Consider the following 10886-nt stretch of genomic DNA (forward strand, 5'->3'; position numbering starts at 1 on the left):
ACGAGCAAGCAAGACGAAGCCTTCATGAAGGGGAACGCCGCTGTGGCGCCGCCGTCGTCCGATCCGAGGAACTGAATCTGGGGTTTCCCCCTGCGCTCGAAGAGGGGCTCGGAGAATAGGCCGTGGCAACGCCTTCAAGAAGGGTACGACACCCGCAGGTGTCGCCGCTGCCAGCATCAAGCAGGGATTTCGCCCCGGCCAATGTCCAAACAATCCCAAAGCCGACGGAACAAGATTCAAGGATGGGGACATGTCGTAAGCTAGGACCGCCATCGCCGGATGGGGAGCTATGCCACCGGAAGCACGAGCATTGGACCTGGCGGGGGAGGGGCAAGGCAGGGGTGGTGGTAGAGGTTGGAGAGGCGACGACAAGACGTAGAGGAACCGACACACGGGATGCGACGGAATCCGGCAAGTCGATGAGCCAGGATCTGGAGAACGCAGACCTAGATCAACGAAGCCGGAGCCACCAAAACACCGGTGAACCCATGAAGCCGGAAAGAGCGCAGCTTCAAGAGCACCAGGCCAAAGCCGCTACGGGAGGACGCCGGCAAGCTGGACCCTGGAAAACGCAGGTTCCAAAGCCAGCCGGGGGATTGTAATAGCAAAGGCGAGATCCAACGTGTGCAGGCCGCCATGTCGAAGACCAGAAAATCCACGCCACCACCGAGCAGAATGGCTGCAGTCCCGTGTGGATCTAGAAAAGGAGCCACCCCCAGCACCACCGACGGAGCACTCATCAGCAGGAGACACGCCGCGCATGGCCACGGCCGGCCCGTGCGCTCGAGACGAAGAAGAGGGCGTCCCACACACGGCCACACACGACCAGCGCATCAAGCACGCAGAATCCTTTCGCCGCGGCCCCCATGGCCAGATCCGCCGAGCTCGCGCTTGTAGCCAGGGAGAGGACGCGGCCGGGGAGTGGAGAGCCGACCGGAGAGGGGTGGCACCGCCACGCGCAGAGGAGCTCCGCCGCGGATCCGCCACGCGCCGACGGGAGGCCAAGCCCCACCTGAAGACGCTGCAGGAGGCAGGAATGCCTCGCTGCCACCCTCCTTGGACACATCCGGAGTTCGTCGGCGTCCCCTCTGGCGGCGGCGACGCGAGGGAGGCGGATCTGGGGTGCTGGTGGCGGCGCTACTAGGGTTCCCCCCGAGTCGCCAGGGAGGTGGCGCGGGAGGGGGGCATGTACTCCATGGTGACTTTAACTAATATACTTCTTTCGTCAAGCGTACGCATTGTATTGGTCTGGGGTGTAAAGGCATGTCCAAGATGGATGTGTAAACCTTCCACGATCGTCCGGACTGCAATGTTCGAACCGAGAAAGCCATCTACGCGGTCTTGTATCGGTCTGCGAGGCGATTCGGACGCGATTTCTCATGCAAAACGAAGACAAAAGTGAGGGAGGTTTACGGGAGTCCGGACACGCAAAACGTACGAATCTGACACCCCAGGCCCACCCAAAACCCTTCCCGGATCTCGCGACTCCATCCTCTCGATACTCTCTCCTTCCTTCTTCCTCTCTTGTCGTCGCCGCCACTCCACCACCCCGGCACCCATGCCACACCCCTGCTGAAAATCTGTGTCTCCATCACCTCCGGCGATCTAGCAGAGCTCCCCGCCACTTCTCATTCGTCTTCGTTCAACCACCTGTCCTTCGATCGCCCCGCCATGTACCATCTTCTATCATGCCCGGAAGCTGTTCGACCAATCACCGAAGCTGGAAATAGTTGTCCCTTCTTGTTTGTAGCAACAAATTCCGATTTGGAGTACATATACAAGCAGTATATTGAGTCCTCCGATGGCTCGTCGGACGAGGAGGAGTATTCCGATGAGACGGCGATGATGCAGGCGGCGGAGCGTGCGGAGGAGCATGTTCTCGATTTCAAGGGCTCGATTAAGGGTCATCGAGTGCTTAACCGCAACAGGGCGCGCGGGCATTTGACACTGATGGACAACTACTTTGCCATCGATGCACTATTCACTAACCATTTTCGCCGACGTTTTCGGATGCGCAAGGCTGTCTTCGATCGTTTGTACCATGGCGTCAGGTCCTACGATGACTACTTCATCCCGAAGAAGTACGTTGATGACCCACAAGTATAGAAGATCAATCGAAGTTCTTTCGATAAGTAAGAGCGTCGAACCCAACGAGGAGCAGAAGGAAATGACAAACGGTTTCCAACAAGGTATTCTCTACAAGCATTGAAATGATCGATAACAGATAGTTTGATAGCAAGGTAATTTGTAATGAGCAACAAGTAGCAATTGTAACAAAGGTGCGGCAAGGTAGCCAAATCCTTTTTATATCAAAGGACAGGCCAGAACGGTTTCTTATAATAAGCAAAGCGTTCTCCATAACACATGGGAATTTCATCTAGTCACTTTCATCATGTTTGTTTGATTCACGTTCGCTACTTTGATAATTTGATATGTGGGTGGACCGGTGCTTGGGTGTTGTTCTTACTTGAATAAGCCTCCCACTTATGATTACCCCCTCTCGCAAGCATCCGCAACTACGAAAGAAGAATTAAGATAAATCTAACCATGGCATGAGACATATGGATCCAAATCAGCCCCTTATGAAATAACACATAAACTAGGGTTTAAGCTTCTGTCACTCTAGCAACTCATCATCTACTTATTACTCCACAATGGATTCCCTTAGGCCCAAGTACGATGAAGTGTCATGTAGTCGACATTCACATGACACCACTAAAGGAAGCAACAACATACATATCATCAAAATATCAAACGAATACCAAATTCACATGACTACTTATGACGCGACTTCTCCCATGTCCTCGAGAACAAAAGTAACCACTCACAAATCATATTCACGTTTAAGATCAGAGGGGTATTGAATATCATCAAGGATTTGAACATATAATCTTCCACCAAATAAACCAACTACCATCAACTATAAGATGTAATCAACACTACTAGTAACCCACAGGTACCAATCTGAAATTCTAAGACAAAGATTGAATACAAGAGATGAATTAGGGTTTGAGATGAGATGGTGCTGGTGAAGATGTTGATGAAGATTGGTCCTCCCATGATGAGAGGGTTGTTGGTAATGTCGATGGCTTCGATTTCCCCCTCCCGGAGGGAAGTATCCCTGGCGAAATCGCTCCACCGGAGAGCAAAAGTGCTCCTGCCCAGGTTCCGCCTCAAGACGGTGGCGCTTCGTCCCGAAAGTCTTCTCTTGATTTTTTTCTAGGACAAATGGCATCATATAGGAGAAAATGGGCCTCGAAGGCTGGCCAGGGGCCCCACAAGGTACTTAGCCGCGCCAGGGGGTGGCCGCGCCCAAGTGCCTTGTGGGCAGCTGGTGGGCCCCCTCTGGTATTTCTTTTCTTCACTATTTTTTATATATTCCAAAATTGTAGGATCGAAAGTAGGTCTAGAGGGGGGTGATTATACTACTTGACCAACTAAAAATCTAACATTTTCCCAATTTTAGTTGTGGGAAGATTTTAGCAACTAGTACAAGTCAAATAATCAACGTGCACATGCAATTCTAAGAGTGTAGCAGCAGAAAGTAAAACATTGCATATGAAGGTAAATGGAAGGGTTTGGAGAGTGCAAACGTAATGGAGACACGAAGATTTTTGGCGTGGTTCCGATAGGTGGTGCTATCGTACATCCACGTTGATGGAGACTTCGACCCATGAAGGGTAACGGTTGCACGAGTCCACAGAGGGCACCCACGAAGGGTCCACGAAGAAGCAACCTTGTCTATCCCACCATGGCCATCACCCATGAAGGACTTGCCTCACTTGGGTAGATCTTCCTGAAGTAGGTGATCTCCTTGCCCTTACAAACTTCTTGGTTCAACTCCACAACTTGCCGGAGGCTCCCAAGCGACACCTAACCAATCTAGGAGACACCACTTTCCAAAAGGTAATAGATGGTGTGTTGATGATGAACTCCTTGCTCTTGTGCTTCAAATGATAGTCTACCTGTCGGTGTCAAAACCGGCGGATCTTGGGTAGGGGGTCCCGAACTATGTGTCTAAGGCTAATGGTAACAGGAGGCGGGGGACACGATGTTTACCCAGGTTCGGGCCCTCTCTATGGAGGTAATACCATACTTCCTGCTTGATTGATCTTGATGATATGAGTATTACAAGAGTTGATCTACCACGAGATCGTAGAGGCTAAACCCTAGAAGCTAGCCTATGATTATGATTGTTGTTGTCCTACGGACTAAACCCTCCGATTTATATAGACATCGGAGGGGGCTAGGGTTACACAGAGTCGGTTACAAAGAAGGGAATCTACATATCTGAATTGTCAAGCTTGCCTTCCACGCAAAGGAGAGTCCCACCCGGACACGGGATGAAGTCTTCAATCTTGTATCTTCATAGTCCAACAGTCCGGCATAAGCATATAGTCCGGCCGTCCGAGGACCCCCTAATCCAGGACTCCCTCAGTAGCCCCTGAACCAGGCTTCAATGACGACAAGTCCGGCGCGCAGTTGTCTTCGGCATTGCAAGGCAGGTTCCTTCTTCGAATACTCGACAGTAGATCTTGAACACACGAATCGTGTCCGGCTCTGCAAAATAAATTCCACGTACCACCATAGAGAGTACAATAGTCCACGAGTCTAATCTGCTGACGACTTTTATCTAGCGTGACATCACGCCGCGGCCCGGTTATTATTCAAACCGTTTTTCCAACCTGCCACTACACGTCTTGCGAGGCGGTTTTATTGGCACGTCTTGTCGAAGTAGAGATCGTGTCCCCCTTATCACGGGATTCTCATCAATACGGGCGTGGGTAACCCAACCGCTCCATTAGTATGACTCCTTGGTTTAGGCAAGTTCCAAACGGCCGCGTGGAGGACGCTTGACATTCATCCTCTTTATAAAGAGGTTAAGACCTGTCCTTTTCTTTCCACGCCTGATCCTTCCCTTCCCCCATCTCGAGTTCCAACACCCAAGGTTCAGTCCAAGTGCTCCGGACCTTCAACCATGTCCGGATCCAACCTTCAAGGCCGATGGATGGCCTCTTCCGTCACAGAGGAGGACATCAAGAAGCTTAGGGAGGCTAGGTATATGACCGCCGAAATCCTTCACAGGCTTCCTGCTCAAGGGCAGGTTATTCCTACTCCCAAACCCAACGAGAGCGTCGTATTCATCTCCCACTTCCTCTGAGGGCTAGGCTTCGGTCTTCATCCCTTTGTTAGAGGGCTCTTGTTCTATTATGGTCTAGATTTTCATGATCTAGCTCCAGATTCCTTCCTTCACATCTCAACATTCATCGTTGTGTGTGAGGCCTTCCTCCGCATTACCCCACACTTCGGCTTATGGCTCAAGACCTTCAATGTGAAGTCGAGGATAATCGACAGGTGACACACGGAGTGCGGAGGCGCTATAATAAGCAAAGGTGTTGATGCTTTATGGCCAAAGGGCTCCTTCCCGAAAGTTTTTGACCTATGGCAACAGGAGTGGTTTTACATCACAGCACCCCGAGGTAGAAAGTGGGCGGCCGCCCCAGCCTTCCGCTCCGCTCCTCCGCCACAACTTGCATCATGGGTCCATAAGGGGCTGGACTGGGGATCGGTTGATGACGCGCGGACATTGCAAAGCCGCATTCAGGATCTCCTCAAGAAGATATCAGTCTTGTCAAAGTAATCCAAGTAATGTTAGTTCGTCGAGTCTTGCCGTGCCAACGTCGACCTCTCCGTATGTGGGAGTTCAACCCGGAAGGACCGCGAACTGTTTAGCACTTCTTCGGCAGGACGCTCGAAGGAATGTATCAATTATTCTTCAGATCACGAATGAAGTGTCCGGACACAACAGAGGATGCAGGCCTCGACTGCAACCATCCATATACCTCGGTAAGTAATTCCACAGCCGAACATGCTGTCATTATGTTTGTCACAACATTATTCGGAAAAACCATTCTTGGCCAGGACTGGATAAGAAAGGCGGAGAGGATCACGTGTTCGGCCCCTCTTCCCAAAGATTCGCCGGATCCTGTATTAACCAGGATGTTGGCTCGCGCACCTTATCAAGTGCCATCAGGGGAGGACAAGGAGAGGAATGGGGAAGCCAAAAGCGGACTTCATGCTGGAGGTACGTTACACATCCTAACTGGGGAAATTAGTACCCTCGTGTCGGAGGATGAACGGGGAGGAGAATCTAGTATCCCCTCTCCCCACTTGAAGAAAAGGACCACCCCGAAGACTTGGAAGCAGAGGTCTCCAAACGAGGGAAGAAACCTGCATCAGGGGGCCCTGCCCAGGAGGGCAACATTGATGCACAGCGCCCACAGGGGGGCCAGCCGTTACGAGCTGTAAGTGAACAAAGGTGCTTAGTAAGCATACCCCGTTCGTTTCCTGAGAATAACGACCGAGACATATATTTTGTAGTTTGGCTTATAGACTCCCTCAACCATGTTCGTCCTCGGGGGATCTTCTTCCGGAGATGATGGAGAGCGAAACGCCTCCTCCTACTTCTCCGCCCCATGAGGCGGACGACCCTGAAGTGTTGTCCCGGAGGATCTCTCCCAATCCGCAAAGACCAGAAGGTAACTCTTCGGCTGCCCGAAGTCCGGGGTTCTCAGCTCCTAGAGAGACCAATAGAGAAAGTCCCGGACTGTCCGATATACAACCGGACACATTGACGGGTCTTCTGCGGCAAGCGGCTATCTCAGAGGCACATCGTACCTTAATGGGTATGGTGGTTGAGAGGATTTCATCCACGTAAAGCGGGTTGGATGAAGCTTTTACGAGCCTGCTAAGAGGCTTTGAGGTATGTAAAGTGATATTTTTTGATTGTACCGTAAACACAAGGTGCACTTTGAATAGATAGTAGCCCCTGAGACTCTGGTTGCCATCAGGACGAGGCAAGCAGAGGATCATTGTCTTAGGTAATGATGGTGCCAATTTTGTACGCAGGCGGCTGCAGCTCCGGCGGCTGACCAGACTGTTGAATTTGCCGAACTGAAGCGGCAACTCGATGTGGCGGATGTAGACATCATGCTTGTGAACAAATGGCTTGGCGAGGCACAGGGTATGTATATTTGGGTGGTCAGCGAATATTAATAGGAGCATGATGCTAGGGTTTATGATATGCTTTGACTGCATATGGTGCTGACACCATGGAGACCCTTCGGGCAGAGCTTGCCCGGGCCAAGGAGTAAGCCAGGAGAAGCAATGCGGCTGCCGTGAAGGCAGATGATGAATTAAAAGCCGAACAGGCTGCTCATCGCCAAAGTGAGGATAGAATAGCCAACATGGCTCTTGAGCTACAAAATGCCGCTAGCCGATATGAGCTCCTCGAAAAGAAAAACCAAGCAAAAATGGATGACCTAAAGAAGGCCTTACAAGCAGCAAAGGAAACTCGCTCTAAGATCAGAGCGGCTCGGGAGGAGCTCCGACAAGCTAGTGAGATCGCGGCTGGGAAGCCCTTTTTATTGCGAACAAAATTCGGCGATCCGAAGTATGCCCCTCTTGATCAATTATGGAGTTCTTCGTACGCATACTTGGATTTGGCAAAGAGCGCTGCTGATGCGACGCGGTATTTCAAAGATCGAGAAGATCATGAAGTGGAAAGATTGTTCTGGTCGCAGTTCAGTACTCCAAGGCGTCCGCTGTTGTTGAATTGAGCAAATGGCCGAATGGGCCGAGCTCCATAGGTTATCCGGGCTTGCCATGAAGGCCGTCGTGGATCACCTGTGGCCAAAGGAACCAAGTCTGGATAGTTATTTTGGTTTGGTGCAACGATTTATTCGTGTTGTGCCGCATATCGACACTGTCAAGAGGTCGGTGTGCATAGAGGGTGCACGGATGGCCCTTGCCCGTGTTAAGACATACTGGGCGAAGATGGAGGCCACCGATATTGCAACCAGGGGTCCGCCCGGGGGCCCAGAATCCCCCGACCACTATTTTGAAGAAGTCTTAGAAGGTTCCCGTTTAATAGAGGCTCGGTGCTCAAAGAATACCAGGTCCGAATGACATGTATCTTGATTGTAAAAACAATGCTTTTGATAATAAAGGCTATATTTATACTTTTTCCCGTAAAGTATTGTAGTGCCTCCTGTGCGGCCGCTTATGTATATATGTATATAACCTGAAAGTTTGCAGTCATCGGCTTCAGCCCCCTCGTGTATAACGCGGGGGTGTTCCGTAAAAGTGCGTAATCACACTTGATCCAACGTCTTGGTCCGTTAAGGAGGTGGTAACACGGCGAATGAGGCAATTGGACTATATAGCTTTAACACTTTCACTTAGCCATAGGAGTTTGACGGTGGGGCTACGATATAGCCCCTGGTATGTCCGCATTTGTCCGAATACGGTGCCTTTACATACGTGACCAGAAAACCGGTCCTTCGTTAATGCGGAGGAATCAAGAAGATTCCACTAAGTCATCGAGTGGTTGACTAGTCTCTCGCTTTATCATGACAGTCAGTTTTTGGCTTTCTCTACTGAGGTGCTCATCCGGATGAACCAGGGCACAATCGTAGTAGTTCTCCCTGTGCCACCTTAGCCGATAGAGCAGAACGTAAGGTAGCAAAACACGGGAGCCGGGCAAACCCAACTATTGACCACATACATGATTCGGAGCTGATGCATATAAGGCCAAACTCGCGATGCCGAACACTCCCGAAGGTATTTGGACTTTACAACATATACTGGGTTGAATAATGCCCTCGATAATGAGCCCTGAATTTCTAGGTACATGCATTAATCCGGCGTGACGAAAGAGCGACTGTGGTGAGAGCACAGATCCTGAAAAACACATTGGTTGTTGCCTCTGTAATGTCTATTTTAGATCGGCGAATCATAAGATTGCCAATAACGCCGTTATCCCTCTTGGTCATTTTAAGTACCGGGAGGGTGTGAGCCAACAAGAGACAATTAAAAAAGGTTTACACAGGGTCTTAATCTAAAAATAAACCTTTGAACGGGGCCCTGCTGCACATCGATGCCTTTGTCTCCGTTGTGTCGTATCCTGGAAGGGTATAGCACTATGGTCATCTGTAAAAAAAAGAAAAACCCAGGTGAAAGAATCTGGTGTGACCGTGCATAGAGTCGATTAGTCTTAATGAACCGTGAAAATTCAATTTCTTGAGTGTACATAGGGTATGGCCGTTAATCAAGCTCAGGTTTATCTGGGCTGCTACAACTAGGTGTGCGCCGAACACGTCTAGCCGTGTCCGTGGTCTCGAAGACCGATGAGTTTCTCGGGTTGGAGGGGTTGTTCATTGGTTGGGCTGCTAGAGCCGCCACATAATCTTCCACATGAAGAGAGCGCTCTGTGTTTCCGCTTATTGTGATGACGCCACATGGATCGGGCATCTTAAGTTTGAGGTAAGCATAATGCGGTACTGCATTGAAACAAGCGAAGGCCGTTCTTCCGAGCAGTGCATGATAGCCGCTTCGGAACAGAGCAATGTCGAAGATTAGTTCTTCGCTTCGAAAGTTGTCGGGAGAACCGAATACAACCTCTAACGTCAAAGAGCCCATGCAGCGGGCCTCTACGCCTGGTATTACTCCTTTAAAGGTAGTACTGCTTTGGTTGATTCTTGACGGGTCTATCCCCATCTTGCGGACAGTGTCCTAATATATCAGATTAAGACTATTACTGCCGTCCATGAGGACTCGGGTGAGATGGTATCCGTCAATTATTGGGTCGAGCACCAAGGCGACCGAACCTCCATGCCGGATACTAGTCGGATGATCCCTACGATCGAAAGTGATCGGGCAGGACGACCATGGATTGAATTTGGGGGCGACTGGTTCTACAACGTATATGTCTCGTAATGCGTGTTTGCGCTTCCTCTTTGGTATGTGGGTGGCGTAAATCATGTTCACTGTTTTGACCTCCGGTGGAATTTTTTTCTATCCCCTAGTGTTCGGCTGGCGAGGTTCGTCCTCATCTTCACTTGGCGACTCCCTCCCCTTGTGTTCGACGTTTAGCTTGCCGACCTGCTTGAAGACCCAACATTCTCTGTTGGTGTGATTCGCAGGTTTCTCGGGGGTGCCATGAATCTGACAGGACCTGTCTAGAATTTTATTTAGGCTGGACGGACCATCTCTACTGCCTTTAAATGGCTTTTTCTGTTGACCGGGTCTAGAGCCCCTGAATCCGGCGTTTACCGCTGTGTTGTCTGGGCTATCTTCATTATTTCGATGCTTGTTTTTATTGCGTTGTGGTTTTCCATTGCCATCCCTTATTCGGATGTGCCTGGATCGCTGGTGCCGCTTCGGGCCAACCAACTGTCCTCGCCTGCGCAAAAGCGGGTCATAAGAGTTGTTAGGGCTGCCATTATCCTTGGCTTTTCCTGGCCGAGGTATCTGGCAAGCCATTCGTCCTGGACACCGTGTTTGAAAGCTGCTAGGGCTTCGGCATCCGGACAGTCGACGATTTGGTTCTTCTTGGTGAGAAATCTGTTCCAAAGCTTACGGGCTGACTCTTCGGGTTGTTGAACTATGTGACTTAAATCGTCTGCATCCGGAGGTCAGACATATGCCCCTTGAAAATTAGCCCTGAAAGCGTCCTCGAGTTCCTCCCAGCTTCCAATGGAACTTTCGGGAAGGCTTTTCAACCAGTGTCGAGCTGGTCCTTTCAACTTGAGGGGCAGGTATTTGATGGCGTGGAGATCGTCTCCGCGAGCCATATGGATGTGAAGAATAAAGTCCTCAATCCAGACTGTAGGGTCTGTCGTTCCGTCGTATGCCTCGATGTTTACGGGTTTAAATCCCTCTGGAAATTCATGATCCAGCACCTCATCGGTGAAGCATAGGGGGGGTGCGACGCCCCTATACTTGGATGTGTCTTGGCGTGGGTCCGACGGCTGTAGTGTTTGGTGTTGATTCCAAGCTGGTAGTCGATCAGTATAGTCGGTTTGGTGGCCGTGATCCTGCATAGG

The sequence above is a fragment of the Triticum aestivum genome, chromosome 2B, assembly GCF_018294505.1.
Source record: "Triticum aestivum cultivar Chinese Spring chromosome 2B, IWGSC CS RefSeq v2.1, whole genome shotgun sequence".
Lineage (NCBI taxonomy): Eukaryota > Viridiplantae > Streptophyta > Magnoliopsida > Poales > Poaceae > Triticum > Triticum aestivum.